This window comes from Carcharhinus amblyrhynchos, chromosome 2, assembly GCF_965287045.1.
Source record: "Carcharhinus amblyrhynchos chromosome 2, sCarAmb.v2.hapA, whole genome shotgun sequence".
Taxonomy (NCBI): Eukaryota; Metazoa; Chordata; class Chondrichthyes; order Carcharhiniformes; family Carcharhinidae; genus Carcharhinus; species Carcharhinus amblyrhynchos.
Window position 1 is genome coordinate 111,078,484 of NC_137325.1, and position 20,392 is coordinate 111,098,875.

At 43.0% G+C, this 20,392-nt stretch overlaps 1 non-coding gene across 1 annotated transcript; it reads right to left on the reverse strand.

Annotated features, from left to right (window-relative positions):
• Positions 1-16,002: 16,002 nt before the first annotated feature.
• On the reverse strand, positions 16,003-16,090 carry trnastop-uca (transfer RNA opal suppressor (anticodon UCA)). The gene has a single exon. It is a non-coding gene; the product is annotated as a tRNA-Sec (tRNA).
• Positions 16,091-20,392: the final 4,302 nt, after the last annotated feature.

Here is a 20,392-nt window from a genome sequence, read left to right on the forward strand (position 1 = left end):
ATCCTGAGAAAGGCCCCTTTATCCCCACTTTCTGCCTTCTGCCAGTCAGCGAATCCTCTATCCATGCCAGGATTTTACTCTTAACATCACAGACTCTTAACTTATTTAAGACTTTCCTATGTGACACCTTGTCAACAGCCTTTTGGAAGTCTAAATAAATTACGTCTATTGGTTTTCCTTTATCTAACTTCCTCATTGCATCCTCAAAGAACTCTAACAGCTTTGTCAGACATGACCTTCCCTTGACAAAGCCATGCTGACTCAGTCCTATTTTATCATGCACTTCCAAGTACTCCGCGATCTCATCTTTAATAATGGACTCGAAAACCTTGTCAGTGACCAAAGTCAGGCTAACCAGCCTATAATTTCCTATCTGCTGCCTCCCTCCCTTCTTAAACAGTAGTGTCACATTAGCTGCTTTCCAGTCGTCTAGGACATCCCTGCCTCCAGTGATTCCTGAAAGATCACCATCAGTGGCTCCACAATTCCCTCTTCTATCTCTTCTAGAACCCTGGGGTGTAGTCCATCTGGTCCAGGTGATTTATCCACCTTCAGGCCTTTCAGTTTCCCCAGGACCTTCTCCTTAGTGTCACTTGTGCCCCCTGACTCTCCTGGAGCTCTGACATCCCACTGGTGTCTTCCAGCATAAAGACTGATGCAAAGTAACTATTCAGTTCCTCTGCCATTTCTTTGTATTCTATTATTATTTCTTCAGCCTGATTTTCCAGTTGTCCAATGTGTATTTTTACCTCTCTCTTACCTTTTATATATTGAAAAAGTGGTTAGCACTGCTGCCTTACAGCACCAGGGACCCAGGTTCAATTCCAGTCTTGCATGACTGTGTGGAGTTCGCACATTTGCCCCCTGTCTGCGTGTTTCCACTGAGTGCTCCAGTTTCCTCCCACGCTCCAAACATATGCAGGTCGGGTTGATGGGCCAAGTTAAATTCCCTGAGTGTCAGGGGAATTAGGGGTTACAGAGATAGGGCCTGGGTGGCATTGTTGTCAGTGCAGGCCTGATGGATCAAATGGCCTCCTTCTACACTGCAGGGAATTTATGATTCTCTATTTACTATTAGGTATTAGTATTAAGCCATGTCTGTGCGGGTTTCCCCTGGGTGCTCCAATTTCCTCCCACAGTCCTAAGTTGTGCAGGTCAGGTGGATTGGCCATGCTCAGTTGCCCCTTAGTGCCCAAAGATGCATAGATTAGGTAGATTAGCCATGGTGAATGTGTGGGGTTACAGTCTGTGTGCCTGTGTTGCCATTCAATTAGACTGTTTTTTTGTAAAAGCCCTAATAGGAGCAGTCCCAGCAATGATGTCCTCCATCAGAAGTTTTCTCCTTTTATTCCTATATCCTCTGCACCCAGTGAACTCCACACCTGGTCCACACCACATCTGGTTATATACAAACAGAAATGTACATGATATGAAAAACGTCTTACAATGTAACAGAAATATAATGGAAATGTAGAAGAAATCAAAATGCCTTATACAGTCCCTCCCTTCAATCGCTTCAAGCCTGGCATCCAGACTCAAAACTTTGGCTCTATTCTCTTTCCATAGATGCCATCAGACCTGCTGAGATTTTCCAGCATTTTCTGCCTTTGTTTCAGATTCCAGTATCTGCAGTATTTTGCTTTTATCCCTTCAATATCCTTGGATGCATCTCATCTGGTCCTGGTGCCTAATCCACCTTAAGTACAAACAGCCTATCCAATTCCTCCTCCTTAACAATTTTAAACCCTTCTAGTGTCCAAATTACCTCATCTTTCACCCTCACTGGGCAGCATCTTTCTCTTTGGTCCAGGCAGGGGCAAAATGTTTATTTAATACACCAACCATGCCCTCTGCCTCCATGTGTAAATACCCTCTTATGACCATAAGACTAAGAAATAGGAACAGGAGTTGGCCAACTATATTCAGCCCTTTGAGCGTGCTGTACCATTTAATAAGATCGTGGCTGATCTAAAACTTGAGTCCACTTTCCTGCCATATCTCCATAACCCTTAATGCTTCTGCTGATTAAAAATCTATTGATCTCAGTGTTGAAAATGTTCAGCGATCAGCCTCCACAGCTTCCTGGGGTAAAGAATTCCAAGGAATCACCACTCTTTGAGTGAAAAAGTTCTTCCTCAAATCATAGAAACCCTACAGTACAGAAAGAGGCCATTTGGCCCATCAAGTCTGCACCAACCACAATCCCACCCAGGCCCTACCGCAATATCCCTACATATTTACCCACTAATCCCTCTAAATTATGTATCTCCGGACACTGAGGGCCTAATCCGCACATCTTTGGACTGTGGGAAGAAACGGGAGCACCCAGAGGAAACCTACACAGGCACGAGAAGAATGTGCAAACTCCACACAAACAGTGACCCAAGCCGGGAATTGAACCCAGGTCCCTAGAGCTGTGAAGCAGCAGTGCTAACCATTGTGCTACCATGCCGCCTAACCCACCTTAACCAAGAACCCCTTTATTCTGCGATTATGCCCTCTGGCCCTATATTCTCCCATGAGTGGAAACATCCTCCCAACATTTCCCCTGTCTAATTGTCTAAGAATCTTATATGTTTCAATCATATCACCTCTCAATCTTCTGAACTCCAAGGAGCACAGGCCCAATCTGTCCAATCTTTCCTCATATGACTGTCCCTCCAATGACAATATATCTTTCCTTAAATAACAGGGTCAAAATTGTACACAATATTCTAAATGTGGCCTCATTTGTATCTTGTACAGTTGCAGCAACACCTCTTTACCTTTATACTCCAGCCCATTGAAATAAAAACCAGCATTCGGAGTTTCATGTACAAGGGCCTCCTTTGCGCCACAGCTTCCTGCAGTCTCTCCATTTAAGTAATAATCCGACTTCTCATTCTTTCTTCCAAAATGAACAATCTCGTATTGAATTCAATTTGCCAATTTTCTACCCACTCACTTAACCTATCAATTTCTCTCTGTAAACTATTAATTGGCCCTAATTGACCCAACTGCTCGTTTAACTATTTATATGTCTGTAGAAGATGTTGGGATTCCCTTTCATTTTGGCTTTTCTGTAGGCTGTCAGTCTCTTTTCATACTTCCTTATTTACCTCTCTAATTTTCTTTTTCATTCCCCCCTCTATATTAAACCTTGTTCTCAATTATATTTTTTTACCTGATATTTATCATCGCACATTTTCTCTTCTTTATCTTGTTTTCTCTCTCTTTTGTAATTCAGGGATCTCTTTGATTCCCTTTTTCGGGTGGATACCTTGACTGTGGCCAAAATACTTGCTCTTTAAAAGTAACCTATTGTTTGGCTATTGTTTTCCTTGTCGGTCTTTGACTCCAATTTGTTTGGCCCAGATCTGTTCTTACCCCATTGGCTTTCCCTAGTTAATTATCCTTACTCTGGACTGTATTCATCTTTTTCCATTGTCAACCTAAACGTTATGATACAATGGTCACTGTCCCTAAGTATTCTCTATTGACACTTGATTCACTTGGTCTCCTCATTTCCAAGAATCAGGTCAAGTAGTGCCTCCTTTCTTGGTGCATTGAAAACATACTGCTGCAGAAAATTTTCCCAAATTCCTGTTCTTGTTCCTAACAGCACTTTACACTGTCAATATTCCAGCCTCTATTCAGATAATTAAAGTCCCCCATTATAAATACTGTATAATTTTTGCATCTCACTGAAATTTCCTTGCAAATCTGTTCAGCTAGAACCTTCCCATTATTTGTTGGCCTATAGGCCGTACCAAGCAATGTAATTGCACCTTTTTTATTTCTTAGCTCCAGCCAAATAGATTTCATCCTTGGCTCCTCTGGACATCCAGCACTGCATTGCTCTCCTTAATCAATACTGATCTTTCCTTTTAAAGTTTATTTGGAGATTTGATAGAGGTGTATGAGATTTTGATGGGTATAGATAGAGTGAATGCAAGCAGGCTTTTTCCACTGAGGCTAGGGGAGAAAAAAAAACAGAGGGCATGGGTTAAGGGTGAAAGGAGAAAAGTTTAAAGGGAATATTAGTGGGGGGCGGGGGGGCGATGCTTCTTCATGCAGAGAGTGGTGGGAGTGTGGAATGAGCTACCGGATAAAGTGGTAAATGCGGGGTCACTTTTAACATTTAAGAAAAACTTGGACGGGTTCATGGATGAAAGGGGTGTGGAGGGATATGGTCCAAGTGTAGGTCAGTGGGACTAGGCAAAAAATGGTTCGGCACAGACAAGAAGGGCCAAAAGGCCTATTTCTGAGCTGTAATTTTCTATGATTTCTTACAAGTAGGCTTACATTAACACTGCAATGAAGTTACTGTGAAAATCCCTTAGTCGTCACACTCTACTACCTGTTCGATGACACACACTGAGGGAAAATTTAGCATGGCCAATGCACCTAACTAGTCTTTCAGACTGTGGGAGGAAATTAGAGAAGCCGGAGGAAACCCATGCAGACACAGGGAGAACGTGCAGATTCCACACAGATAGTGACCCAAGCCAGGAATCGAACTTGGGTCCCTTGGCGCTGTGAGACAGCAGTGCTAACCACTGTGCCATCGTGCTGCCCTTGTATCTGCTTGTATCAACTCCTGCTCTTCTTTGAGCCAGACATGTGTCAGTTCTCAGTATTGTACATTTAGTATTGCTGATGGGAGGCATGTGTACTTGTGACTTTCCTTTGGCATTGCTCCTAATCTGGAAATGTCCAAAAATTATTAAACAAATCCATTGATATACAATACCTGAGCATATACATAATGACAATATATTAATAGGTGACTGAATAGTCTGGCATTTCTGCAAATTTGAAAAATGACTCGACACTTAATAAAGACAAATATGTGTTTGAAGTCACTGAGCTAACGCTTTTTGGCTGAAATCATCAAGCCTGAGAGTATTGAAGAAATAACTTGGACTAATGTTTCATAACCACAGGAGGTCTCAGACCATTTGCAGCCAATTCAATATTTATCAAGAATAATAACTCGTAATTTGGAGAAACATGATAGTTAATTTGCACACGGCTAAGTCCCATAAAAAGCAATGAGATAACTCATCAAATAGCCTGCTTCCAGTATTTTTGGTTGAAGGAATAATTCCCTGATTTTCTTTAAACAGCACCATGAGATCTTTTACGTCAACTTGAGAAGATAAGTTCGCATTTCATCTGAAGGGAGGCATGTCTGACAGTCCAGCCTACCCTCAGCACTGCTTAAAGTGTCAGCTTCAATTGTGCGCTCACATGGCTGCAGTGGGGTTTGAACTCACAACTTTTATGACTCAAATGCCAGGATGCTGCCAATGAGCCATACCTGATAACAGGCATGCAAACCAATAAAAGGAAACTCTGAGTTACTGAACATTTGCCATATCCAGAGCAAAAGAAAAACATTCAGAGATTCCCAGCTCTGGTCAATTTCCAAATTCATATTAATGATCCTGGAACAAAATTGAATAGACCCTGAAATTGGTCACAGGAAGCACAATCTATGAATAATCCACAGCCAATCAAAGTAATGCAGGCAGCAAACAAACTTCATGCTGCCTTCTAATTAAAAACAAAGTGATTTCTGGCTGCAGCAGGGCTGGAAATGGTGAACGAGGAGTCAACAAGAAAAAGGGAAATATTTGAAAAATGATGCAATGGGCCAAAGAGCATGTCCGAAGTTCAGTACTGTGCAATGCCAGAGGCCTTGGCACAGGATGTGCAGAGGAATACAGAGATCCACTTCCCTCATGAGAGCAGGAGACAGTGCGAGAAGAAAGCTAATGCCAGCAGTGCAGCTCCAAGGAACCGGAATTAGTGCTATAAGACATCTTATAACTCATACAAGCAGACAAGGTCAGCAAATGTATCTTCACATGCCATTTCTTTACAAATAAACTGCCAGTCTTACACACTGAACATTCACCACATCACTATCCGATGCCCACCAACAATTTTAATCAATTCGGGGCCACTGCCAAAATCAGTGCCGACCCTGCTCTGCTCTGTGGTTGCAGGTCTGTTTACAAGAGGTGGCAGCGTTCTGTAAACACCTCCTTAATGAATCACATATGATGCACACATTGTTCCTGGCTAAGGGGGAGATAAGAAAAGTGCTCCCAAAAGACCTCAGTGGATAAGAGCTCCCACTGAGAGCATTTCTCCCCCTCCTCCTCCTTCAGTGAACAGTTTGTTTTTTTTATTTTCTCTCTCTGCACCATTTCCCTCCCATGTTGTAGCCCAAGAGGAATTACTATGGCACCCATGACTGGGAACAAGTGGTGTGCCAGAGGCCCTTTCAGTCACAACCAACACATTTCCCGTGAACAGGGTAACTCCCTGCAGACTTTGCAAACTGTAATTAACTCCTCAAAGCACCAAGCAATTCGACAAACTCAAATCAAGCCAGTAGAAAGTAATCAGCAACTAACCTGTAAATTGTTGATGATCCTTTTAAGTCATAAATTCACAGAATGATTACAGCACACAAGGAGGCCATTCATGTCTGTGTTGGCCCTCTGAACTTCCCTGCTTTGCATAGACATGCAATATTTTTCCTCTTCAGGTAATGACCCAATTCCCTTTGAAAGCCTCAATATACTCAACAAAACTCAAGAAGCTTGATACCATCCAGGACAAACCAGTTCGCTTGATTGGCACCACATCTACAAACATTCAATCCCTCCACCACCAATGCTCTGTAGCAGTGGTGTGTACTTTCTACAAGATGCATGAGCAACTCACCTTAGACAGCACCTTCCAAACCCACAACCACTTCCATCTAGAAGGACAAGAATAGCAGATACTCACCAGCTTGACTTGGAAATATATCGTCGTTCCTTCACAGTCACTGGGTCAAAATCCTAATGGCATTGTGGGTCAACCCACAGAACATGGACTGCAGTGATTCAAGAAGGCAGCTCACAACCACCTTCTGAAGGGCATCTGGGGATGGGCCAGCAACGCCCATGTCCTATGAATGAATTTGAAAAAATTCTGTTTCCACCACACTCTTGGGCAGTGCATTCCAGATCCTAACCACTTGGTGTGTGAAAAACATTTTCCTCATGCCACCATTGCTTCTTTAACCAATTACCTCAAATCTGTATCCTCTGGTTCTCAATCTTTCCACCAATGGAAATAGTGTTTCCCTATCTATCCTGTCGAAACACCTCATGAGTTTTAATATCTCTATCAAATCTCCTCTTAAACTTCAATTCTCCAAAAAAAGTCCCAACTTCACCAATCACTCTTATGAGTACTTTCTGCACCCTCTCTGATGCTTCCACATTCTTCATAAAGTGTAATGTCCAGTTGAGGCAGAATTAGTGTTTTACACAGCCATAACATAACTTTTAAAAAGTTATTTCATGGAGTGTGAGTGTCACTTGTTGGGTCAGCATTTGATGCCCAGAATTGAATGCAATATCTCCAAATTTGCAGATGACACTAAGCTGGGTGGCAGTGTGTGCTAAGAGGCTGCAGGGCGACTTGGTCAGGCTGGCTGAGTGGGCAAATACTTGGCAAATGCAATATAATGTGGATAAATGTGAGATTATCCACTTTGGTGGCAAAAACGGGAAGACAGATTATTATCTGAATAGTGGCAGTTTAGAAAAAGGGGAAGTGCAACATGACCTGGGTGTCATGGTGGAACAGTCGCTGAAGGTTTGCATGCAGGTACAGCTGGCAGTGAGGGATGCTAATGGCATACTGGCATTCATAGCAAGAGGATTTGCCTATTGGAGTAAGGATGTCTTGCTGCAGTTATGCAGGGTTTTGTGAGGCCGCACCTTAAGTATTGCGTGCAGTTTTGGTCTCCTAATGTGAGGAAGGACATTCTTGCTATTGAGGAAGTCAGAGAATGTTCACCAGACTGATTCCTGGAATGGCAGCACTGACATATGAAGAAACATTGGATTGACTGGGCTTGTACTCACTTGAGTTGAGTAGATGAGAGGGGATGTCATAGAAACATACTAAATCCTAATGGATCTGGATAGGCTACATGTGGGAAGAATGTTCCCTATGTTGGGAAGTGCAGAACTATGAGTCACAGTCTAAGAATAAGGGGTAAGCCATTCAGGACTGAGATGAGCGACACAGTGGCAAGTACGGCTGCATCAAAGTGCTAAGGATCCTGGTTTGATTTCTGGCTTGGGTCACTGTCTGTGTGGAGTCTGTACATTCTACCATGTCAGTGTGGGTTTCCTCCAGGTACTCTGGTTTCCTCCCACAGTCCAAAGATGTGCAGATTAGGTGAATTGGCTATGCTAAATTACCCCTTAGTATCAGGGGTCTAGCTAGGATAAATGCATGGGCTTAAGGCAATAGGGCCCGAGTTAGATTATGGATGGTGCAGACTCGATGAGCTCAATGGCCTCCTTCTGCACTGTGGGAATTCTATGAGAAAGAACTTCTTTACTCAGAGAGTTGTGAACCTGTAGAATTCTCTACCACAGAAAGCCATTGGGGCCAGTTTGTTAGATATGTTCAAGAGGGAGCTGGATGTGGCCTTTGGGGCTAAAGGGATCAAGGGATATGGAGAGAAAGTGGGAGTGGGATACTGAAAGTGCATGATCAGCCATGATCATATTGAATGGTGAAGTGCAGGCTCAAAGGGCCAAAGGGCCAAATGGCCTACTCCTTCACCTATTTTCTATGTTTCTATCCCATATAGCCATTGAGAAGGTGGTGGTGAGCCACCTTCTTGAACTGCTACTGTCCCTGTGGTGCAAATATATCCACAGTGCCATTAGGAAGGGAGTTCCAGAATTTTCACCCAGGGACAGTGAAAGAATGCCAATATAGGTTCACGCCAGGATGGTGTGGTGTGGAGGGGAGCTTGCAAGTGATGGTGCTTCTATGTGTCTGCTGCACTTGTCCTTCTAGGTGGCCTGGGATGTGGATTTTTAAGCCTTCTTGCACTGCTGCACCGTGTGTGAGTTTTATTTTTTATTTTCACTCCATTCTTAAAGGATACAAAGCCAATGTTCAGAGTGGACTGGGCAGACCCAAATCCATTCCTTGCTTGCACCAAAAACCAAATTCAAATTGAATCCAATTCATGGTCCCCACAAGAGAGATAAACCGGATCCAAACCATGGGAGTGAATATTTAAGGGGGTGGACAGAGTGCCAATCAAGTGGGCTGCTTTGTTCTGGATTGTATCAAAACTCTTTACTTTTGTTGGAGCTGCACTCATCCAGGCAAGTGGAGGGTAAATCATTACACTCCTGACTTGAGTTTTGTAAATGGGAAACCAGCTTTGGGGAGTCAGGAGATGAGTTACTCACCACAGCATTCCTTACAACTGAGTTGCTCATACCCAAGTATTTGTATGGTCAGTTCAATACAGTTTCTAATCAATGGTAACCCCAAGGATGTTGACAGAGGGGAAGAATCAGCGATGGTAATGATTGAATGTCAAGGGGCAATGGTTACATTCTCTTTTATTGGAGATCAGCTATTTACCATTTATATAGATGATCTGGAGGAGGGAACCGAGTGTATGGTGTCGAAATTTGCTGATGACACCAAAATTGGTGGCAAGGCAAATTGTGCGGAGGGTGGAGAGAGTCTACAGAAGGATCTAGATAGGCTGGGCGAATGGGCCAGGAAATGGCAAATGGAATTTAATGTTGGCAAGTGCGAGGTGGTCCACTTTGGTAGGAAGAATGGTAGGAAGGATTATTACTTACGTGGAGAAAAACTGCAGCAGGCGACAGTGCAGAGGGACCTCGGGGTCCTTGTGCATGTGTCGCAAAAACCCAACCTGCAGGTGCAGCAGGTGGTCAGGAAGGCGAATGGGATGCTGGCCTTCATCGCGAGGGGGATTGAATATAAAAGTAGGGAGGTCTTGCTGCGGCTGTATAGGGCATTGGTGAGGCCGCAGCTGGAGTACTGTGTGCAGTTTTGGGCGCCGTACTTACGCAAGGATATTTTGGCCTTGGAGGGAGTGCAGAGGAGGTTTACTAGGCTGATGCTGGAGTTGAGGGGGTTGACCTATGAGGAGAGGCTGAATAAATTAGGCTTGTACTCGTTAGAGTTTAGAAGAATGAGGGGAGATCTCAATGAGACATATAAGATGATGAATGGGATGGATAGGATAGAGGTGGAGAGACTCTTCCCGCTCAGAAAGGACAGTAGGACTAGGGGGCACAGCCTCAAGATAAAGGGGGTGCAGTTTAGAACAGAGTTGAGGAGGAACTTCTTCACTCAAAGGGTGGTGAATCTCTGGAATTCTCTGCCCGTTGAAGTGGTGGAGGCTACCTCGCTAAATATTTTTAAGACGCGGGTTGATGGGTTTTTGATAAGAGAGGGGATTAAGGGTTATGGGGAGAGGGCGGGAATGTGGAACTGAGCCACGACAGATCAGCCATGATGTTATTGAATGGTGGGGCAGGCTCGAAGGGCTAGTTGGCCTACTCCTGCTCCTATTTCTTATGTTCTTATGTTCTTATCCTCATTGCCTGGCACTTGTGTGACACAAATGTCAGTTGCCATTTATCAGCCCAACCCTAAATATGAGAGTCATATGGCCACAAAACATGAACTCTGTTTTTCTCTCTCTGAAGATACTGCCAGACCTACTGCATTTTTCCAGCATTTTCTGTTTTTATTACAAGCTTGAATGTTGTTGAGGAGTTCTTCCAGGTGCTGGTCATATATTCAACTGCACATGTTTAAGGAAGGGTGTTATCTGGAGTAGCAAGGTCCGAAATGGCAGCATTAGACACTGACTGATGTTACAATCCACCTACTTTGCATAATTTTGGTTCTTGCTCATAATGCCCACATCCAGGTGGTCTTTGGCACAAACCATGCCAGAAGTCAAACCACCAGTGCTAGGGAACTGAATTTTGCTTTTGAAATACTGCTAGAAAATATTTAAAAAATGGAACGGGAAACACAAAATGGAGAAAAACAAAGGCATTGTTAATGCAGTAAGTTTTTCTGAAATGAATGATCTTGAAAGATCAAAAAAAAATCACAAATAGGATCATGGACAGTGCTGCATTTGCAACATCTGAAAGTAAGATATAAATAGATTCAGAAGAGCTCCTAAATACTCCATTTGCTTCTAATCAGGAGGGCATTGTTTCATCATTTGTATTGAAATGCACCGTATGCTGCTTATTACTATCTAGGCAAAATCTTTAAATGATTTTTCTTTGCAAGTGCAAAGAATGGCTACAGATGGATAATCTTAAGATATCACATGTGCTGAAACAGGTAGATATACATGTGTTGAACATATAGGCCAGAATTTTACCAGCACACCTGCCCCTGGAGGTGCAGAGAACAGCATTTTCTGTTGGCCTCGGGCAGGATCGTATGAACCTCGGGTGGATGTGCTGGTAAAATCCTGCCCACAAAGTTTATTTATTAATCACAAGTAGGCTTACATTAACACTGTAATGAAGTTATTGTGAAAAATCACCTATATATTGTGTACAAAAAGCCATACAGCTGGATTTTAAAAGTCCAATAAAGAAGCTGTTGAGGAAATAGGAGGTTATGTCAACATACCTATTCATATCTAGCCAGAAGTTGAAATACATCACACAGAAAGCAAAGGGAGGAGATCTCAGAAATCTTTCAGATAAGTTATATTAGTGGGATGACAATAGGTAAAACAAGCATGTTCTACAGACAAATATGCTGAATGTTTAATAGTTGGAGCAATGTACGGAAGAAATAAAATAATAATGGCAAAGAACTTATTTTGAAATGCTGCAAAAAATGGCACAGATAGTTTTTCATTGAACACAAAAGCTCATGAATAGATCAGGATGTTGCTTATCTGGTAGAAAATTACTTGTTCCACTTAAAATAGGTCAATCAAACCAATAAGTGAAACCATTGATTTCTCAGTCAACAATACAGTGAAAGATTGTAACCATTTTTTTAGTACTTCTTCCTTGGTAGTTACAGACTCCTGCTCTACTTCTCCAGGGGGCTCTTTTGCTTCCCATTATTGGTGGATGTAGCTGGTCCGACTGCTCCCAGAACACATCAGTAATTTCCTTGGCTGCTATACGTCCTGTTTATCACTGGAGGTGCTCTTCCCACTTTTTGGTAGATATTGCTGTTCTGACTTCTCTCAGCACGCACCAGTGAAGTCTCCCATTATGTCCAATACTTAACACCACTAGCAAAATAACAATACGTTGCGTGAAAGCTGATTTTTCCTTCCATGGGACGCCAAATGAGATATTTGGCAACAATGATCTGTTTGATCATTGGTTGAGACTCCCGAATAGTTACAGCCTCAGTAGGTGCTTCAAGATTCCATTTCTCATCTTTTTTGCTGATGTAACCAATGATTCATCTTGTACAACGTACATAATGACTGATGGCAGTCCTATAATGACTTGTCCAAATTCACCCAGGCAACTGTCAACCGGAATTTGTTTATGATTTGTCTCTACGTTTAGAGATTTTGCAGAAGCAGTGTACCACACCTATGCATGAGACAAATTAGACAAATTATGCAATGAACCACAGGGAAAAACTTCCAAGCTGTATTTGGCATAATTTCAGGATACATTCAGGGCAATTAAACATTTGCAGCACGCAAATGGGACGGAAGCCATTTACCTCACAAAACTAACCCATTCAACATCCTTGCATTTTTCTGGCCAGTCAAGTCCAAACTAGCCCATTTAAATATATGATAATGAGGGTCAGTGGTGCTCAGGCTCTGAGTTTCCTGCTTTTGCACTCACAAATCACTCAAGGTAATTTAAAATGATCATTAACAAGGAGCAGCTGTTGTCAGCAACAACTAAGTCGTGCAGGAGTGAGGTGTTTCAGAGCCTGAAGAAGGTGGAGAGTTTCGCTCACAGTTTCTGCAACTGGGAGCTGCATTTTTTTTTTGCCATTCTGCCTGCAGAGACCTGTAATTGCTTTTCACAACTTGTGACACTGTAAGATCAACAATAAGATTTTAACTCCAACCCCCACTAATGTGAATTTTGCAGGAACAGGTGTGCTGTTCATTCTGGTCAAGTCCTCATAAATTCTGATCCAGTATTCTCAGCATTCAGAGATATTTACTACCTACCCTGAGGATTGGTTTATTATGATCAATCCAGGATCTTCATTTTATTTAAATCAAAGTACCAATTTTCCCTGAATTAATTCTTTTTTAAGATGGCATGTCATCTATATCTGCCCATTTGGAGGTGATAAATGTAAAGTTTTAAAGTTTGTTTTGTTAGTGTCACAGTAGGCTTACATTAACACTGAAATGAAGTTACTGTGACAATTCCTTAGTTGCCACACTCTGGCACCTGTTAAGTTACACTAAGGGAAAACTTAGCATGGCCAATGCACCTAACCAGCATCTAACCTCTCAAACTGCAGGCAGAAACTGCAGCACCCACAGAAAACCCACACAAACATGGGGAGAACATGCAGTTCTGCACAGACAGTGACCCAAGCCAGGAATCAAACCCAGTGCTAACCGCTGTGTCACCTTGTAGAGTGTAGAGTTCTGTTCAATAGGGCAGAGTTTCAACAGGGCAGGACTTTTGCATATGTCTCTTAATGTGTCTGCTTCTGAGTCAAGTTCATAACCATTTTCTTGGATTAGGACTCATTAAGAATGCACTGTGCTCTCCTGGTAGGAGAAAGCCTCCCAGTGCAAAGGAAAAAACTATCAGCATTGTGGCACACGAAAGATCCAGCAAGTGGTGTTCGAAAATCAGAGGCAACCCAAATATCTGCAACAAAGGCCCACTGAAGACCTCAGTGGAGACAACGTGGGGCAGGGGTATTCAACAAGTAAATCAACTGGAGAAGCAGGGAGCCCAAGTTATCACAAGGCTAACTTCATGTGTGGAAGCAGCTCAGGATAGTTGCCATTGTTTTCCAATAAATGGTGGACCGCTGAGGTTTGCCTCCTAAAAAAACTGAGCAGGAGGGTTGAGGTTTCCTCGGCCAAATCCTCTTCATTTTTCAACATCACCCTGTTTGTGCTCAGTGTGCTACCACTCACACTCCCTGTCATCTCATTACTACAGGTACGTACTCCAAGTGTGGGTCTTTTGGCAACTTTTTGGCAACAAGAGAATGAACGCCAGCAGACATAAATTGGGAGGGAGGTAGATAACCCAGAAGTAGAGAGGTTAGGTTCTTCTTGGTTCTTGACATCACTTTATCACTGTGGTACTCCAAGGAGCGAGAAAAGAGAGTGATTAAATAGATAAACAAGGTGTTCATTAGTCATAGCACTTTCAGAACAAGATGTGGGCGTAAACATTTAAAATACATTGAGATGCAATTGTGCACTGGAGCAAAAGAACTGAAGGAACTCCCCCACCCCCACACAAAACCCCCTACTCACAGCTTCCTCATATGCCTGCCCAAGAGTTCCAGCATGTTTTTCTTAAATGACATAAGAAACCTGAGGATTCCAGTTCCACCATCCGTGGCAGTTCACTCTTTAAATGTGGACAATTTTTCCTTTAAGAACAAAATAGAGTATATGAAGGCTTTCTGCTCACTCAAACATTGTCTGTCTGGCCTGCCTTCTAAACTGTTGCATCTGCATTGGATTTCCTTCCTCCCCTGCAGAGGTCAGCCTCCAATGGAGGATGTAAATAGCGCTTGGAGCCCCCTATTCAGTATTAAAATTAAGCTGACCCAGGAAATGCAACAGGGTCAGAGCAGGGTCACCGATCCTATAGTCGGGTAATCCTGCCATGGAGGGAAATCCAGCCCTTTTGTCTCATTGGATGTCAGGGTAAGCAATCTTAAAAATAAATCTTCACCAATTTTCTGCACTCCTGATTTTCCCTGGATTGATTTTGTACAGTTATATTTGATACGTCCCAGTGTTGAAATGTTGGAACTGGAGTGCAGCAAGTGAAACCACACTTAGTGAAACCATGGAAGGGTCAATCTCACATGATTTCCCAAGTTGACATATTTACTAATAGGAAACTCCCTACCCGGATTGGGCCTGTCAGCAGGAACTCACTGCCTGCAGTCAGGTCAGGAAATGGTGCACTTTTGCAGTTCTTAAAGGCTGTGACTGCTGATTAAACAAAGTGTGTATTACTTGTTTTTCTACAAACAATGACACTTATGAGACATCTGCAAAATGTTGCAAACCACTGATACCCCAAATGAAGGTGCTTCTGAAAGAAGGGCAGGAAAAAGAGGGTTTCCATTGTACTCTCCCCTCAGGAGAAGTGTTCACTCAGCTTGGAAAGATCTGGCCTAATGAGTTAAAGATGTGCCCAATGCCCAAAGGACAAAGGAGCAGATGAAATAAAGTTTAATAGACTCAGGAAGTCTGCCAAATTAAGGGTATGCAGTCTTTCCTAATATCATGGGCAAAGTATGTAGGCCATAAAGTTTACACCACAGCTGAGGTTATATGCTAACCCCTCAGAAAACAGCTTTAAGCAAGTTTGACGTGCATTCTATACCACAGCACTTTACCATTGCCATTTCAAACTGACACTGTTTGTTTTGTATCTGCAAAGGTGAGTCATTATTCACCCACAAGCTAGGATACAGGGTGGACAGGAGAGTGTTATTGTGAATGTCCTTCATACTTACCTCAATGACAGATGAAGGGTGTATATTTCTTTGAACTGATGCATTCTGAGGCTAGAGAACATTGAGAGTGAGCCAGAGTGAATGTGGAAGCCACTCTTAAGCTGATGGATATAACCATAGAATCTCTACACTGCAGAAGGAGGCCATTTGGCCCATCGAGTCTGCACCAACCACAATCCCACCCAGGCCCTATCCCCATAACCCCATACATTTACCCTAGCTAGTCCTCCTGACACTAAGGGGCAATTTTAGCATGGCCGATCCACCTAACCAGCACATCTTTGGACTGTGGGAGGAAACCGAAGTACCTGAAGGAAACCCATCAGACACGGGGAGAATGTGCAAACTCCACCCAGACAGTGACCCACGCCAGGAATTGAACCCAGGTCCCTGGCGCTGTGAGGCAGTAATGCTAAGTACCATGCCACCGTGCCACCCAAAGATTTACAGCGCCTGAAAGGTAAGAATTGAGCTACTTTGACACTAGACAGCTGCAGGTTTGAAGCCTGCATCACAGACCACTGAGGGTCATCCAGGCAGTATTTTTTATCTGCTCACTCACTGATGTGCATTCCAGCACGTGATCATAACATGCATGCCAGTTATGAGAACATTGTTTGAAAGAATTGTCCTGCAGCATTCTAACATATATCGTTCAGCTGTTTCTGTGAGTAACCCTATGTATCAGCCTCCAGGTGGCAACAAACACAGCATCACACAGCATCCTGGGCTATCATTCTATCCACAACAGCTACCTACAGATACATCAAGCCTGAGGAATGTCGACAGATGTTTCAATGCCAGATAAATCACAGATGAACAGGAGCATGTGCCCTGGGAGAGCAGGAAAGCGCAGGCCGAGGTATTAGTCAGCTTCACCTCAGACTGTTAGAATATGGACCTCGCTGGGCCTGAATTTAAATGTTAGGAGAAAATATCAACATTAACTATCTAGCTGCCATTTTACTTCCAAGAACCATGAAAAATATGGCAGCAAATGTGAAGGAGTCCATGATTGTATGCCTGTACTGTGAAGCATGACCACTTCTCTGAAAGAAGCGCACTCAACTTCAGGAGCAACTGCAGCAGACTTCGAAGTTACGAAGGCCTTTCACACACTTCAGGAAGTTCCTTTGAATGTTATGATGAAGAACTTGATTTCATCATTAGACTTCAGCTTGGTGGGTTGCACTGTCCTCATTGTTGTTTGATGTCTGCTAACACAGATGCCCAGGCACGCTGCAGCACAACCCAGCAGCAGAAGCATGGCTGCAACAAGCTGCGAGCTTTCGGGACAATAAACCATCTGAATTGGCCCATCTCTCTTCCTCAAGCAGTATGTGAGTTATAAAATGGGCAGGTGCCATGCAATGTGCAGCAAAATATCACAAGCTTGGCTATCCTGTTGTGCTGAATTTTAAGCTGTGAATTTTGAGCTGTGCAGCCATCCCAAGACTTTCTTCAAGAATGTTGAAGCAGAACATCCACCTGTTACTTTAACCCCCACCATGACCCCCGCAATACGCAATGAGGACAGCTACAGCCCACCACTGGCCTCCTATAGTTGGATTGTTGCTGGAGGACTCAATGAGGAGGGAAGCCAAAGCTAAAGGAGCAGAAGAACCCAATGCAATGAAAGAAAAAGGTAGTTACTGTGCTTTGGCTAGGACCAAAGCTTAAACCTGTAAAGGAACTGAGACTGAATGAAGGAGGATGGTCCTCAAACATGCATCAAGAGGCTCTGATCTCATCAGAGGAATCAACAGAAGAAGACAGAGAAATAGACAACTTGCTGGGCCTCACTTCTAACATATGGAGTGGGCAGGGTAGGATGATTGGTGGCTCCTGCATTAGGAACATTAAAAGAAAAAGCAAAATCAGGATAGTAAGAGGGCAAAAGGTCACACTTTGCTAGTTTCCTGTTATTTTCCCTGATTTTCCACTCAGTTTGGGGCAAGATAACAGAGGAAGATCAAGGTCCCACAATTAAACTGTCCTTTGAAAAACTATAATTGGAAAATACAGTTAATTCACTTTTAAAGAGTCACTTCCTTTCTGACCTGGCTTAGTCTAACCTTGTAGGCTATTTCATTTGGGTGAACTGAGCAGACAGTGCATTTCCCACTGGTCAACTGTGAAATAACTTTTGCATTTAATATACATACATCAGCATGCATTGTAATATTTAGGTGAAAATGCACATTTAACACAAAATCACTTTATTCCAAAAAAAGTAAAGTTTATTTATTAATCACAAGTAGGCTTACATTAACACTGCGATGAAAGTACTGTGAAAATCTCCTAATCATCACACTCCAATGCCTGTTCGGGTACACTGAGGGAGAAATTTTAGCGTAGCCAATGCACCTAACCTGAACATCTTTGGACTGTGGGAGGAAACCGGAGCATCCAGAGGAAACCCATGCAAACACAGGGAGAATATGCAAACTCCGCACTGATAGTGACCCAAGCTGGGAGTCAAACCCAGGCATTAAATGTAACAAGAAGATGTGGACCTCTTTCTCATTCCATGGCGTCATTTGCCATTCCTTGACAGCATGCAGAGGCAGTTAGTGGACCTTTCTTTCAAAGCCACTTCCTGGCACCTTCTGTTATTGTCCGTTATTCATGGGTGACCTTTGACAGTGAACATCTGCAGGCTAAATAAAAGCAAAGGATCTCAATGAAAAGAAAAAGCAGCAAGGTGTAAAGTATAAGCCTGATACACTGCCACCCATTTCCAATCTTTCTTCAAACCCCTGACACTGGGGAATCAAACTTATGAATCTTTCCATACTACCGCCAGTGCTTTGAATGTTCTGTATTGCCCATCAAGAATGTTAGGATAGGAGGGCTGGTGGTGGTGCGTCTGAGCGAGAAGCTCCTGGTTCAAGTCCCATTCGAGGACTTCAGAGTGAAGGAAGGTTCATTCATAACATGGCTACATAGGGTGAACATCAATCCACAAATCCTTCCAATAAACTCCAAGTGATACAGCCAGGAAAGATCTTGGGTCAGCCACGTGATGCAAATAAAATTGGAGTCTCTACAATCACTACTTACAGTTCTGGACTACAAAATGCATGTAAAAATATGTAGCCACAGCAACTTGGGAAGTTGGGTGGTTCAGTTGGTTGGATGACAGCTGTGGATCAGATTGGTGCCCACGTCAAGGGGTTGGGTCCCTGTTCCAGCTGGGATGGATTTAAGATGTGTCTCCTTGCCCTACCTGTGGTGCAGATCATGGCACCAGGGGTCAGACATGCCTTCAGACAGAGAATTGAAGAAGCAGATCTTAGGATAACAGTTGTTTAAATCATAAATACATGATAGATTGGAAATGCAGAATTTTAGCTAATTTTTAGTTTCATATCATGTGATTAAAAACTAGACTGTTTCAGGGAACACATACCAGTCCTTAGTCATCCGGTAGTCATTAAGTACCTCACAGGTTGAGTTTGGTGAAAATGCATTTCGTTACATAAGCTTGATATTATGTTAACTAACCTCAGTATGTTGGGTACATGACAGATTTAATTTAGGATAGAGGAAGCAAATTTCTTCTTCTTCTGTTATTGTTGAAGGGGCAGCACGGTGGCACAGTGGTTAGCACTGCTGCCTCACGATGCCAGGGACCCGAGTTGAATGCCAGCCTTGAGTCACTCTCTGTGTGGAGTTTGGACATTCTCCCCATGTCTGCGTTGGTTTCCTCTGGGTACTCCAGTTTCCTCCCACAGTCCAAAGATGTGAGGATTAGGTGGATTGGCCATGCTAAATTGACCTTAGTGTCACAGGATTAGCAGGGTAAATATGTGGCATTGCGGGAGTGGGACCTAGGTGGGATTGTGGTTGATGCAGAATTAACGGGCTGAACGAACTGTAGGGATTCAGTGACTGTTCTATGACTATTAAAAAGCCCCTAATGAAACTAGGGAATGAGTTCTCATACTGGGTAAGGTGATCTAACTTTATAGTAAATAAGAGCAAAACACTGTGGATGCTGGAAATCTGATATAAAGATGGAAACGCTGGAAATACTCAGCCAGTCTCACAGTAGTTGTTGAGAGAGAAACAGAGTCAACATTTCAAGTGAAATATGATGTAAGCATATGCTTGGTAAGTTATTATCTTAATTCCTACAAAAAAACTGTGATGAAAATAAGGATCTGAACATCGAGAAAAAATGAGAATTTTGAAATGTCTCAGGGTCAGTGTTAGGTTATATCTGTTATTGCAAATTAACAGAAATCAGCAAGCTAAATGAATTTGAGTGAACTTCAAAGAACATAACAAAAAGGAGCCTGGTTAGAGAAAAATCAGCAGTGACTTGAGATAAGAGTCAATCAACAACAGCGACAGAGGCTTTGTTAAAAGATATTTTATTCATCTATGGAAAAGCAGTAATAAGCAGTAATAAGTTGATGATGGTCACAAAGGCAACAGGGGATCACCGATAGATCTCCCCATGGGCTTTATAGAGTACAAGCTTCTTTAGTCAGTGAGCGAAGGCTTGCCCAATGAAAAGTGGCCAACGGGGGTTTTTAAACCTACTGCTCAACCCAGATCAGGGTGTATGTCCCAAGGTGTAGACTGCCTCACTATATGTCCCAAAATGTAGACTGTCTCCCTGTACATCCTGAGGTGTAGACTGTCTTACTGTATGTCCCGAGGTGTAGACTATCTCACTGAAGCCATGAGGTATAGACTGTCTCACTGTAACCCACGAGGTGTAGACTGTCTCACTGTAAGCCGCAAGGTATAGACTGCCTCGCTCTAACCCACAAGGTGTAGACTGTCCCACTGTAAGCCGCAAGGTGTAGACTGTCTCACTGTAAGCCAC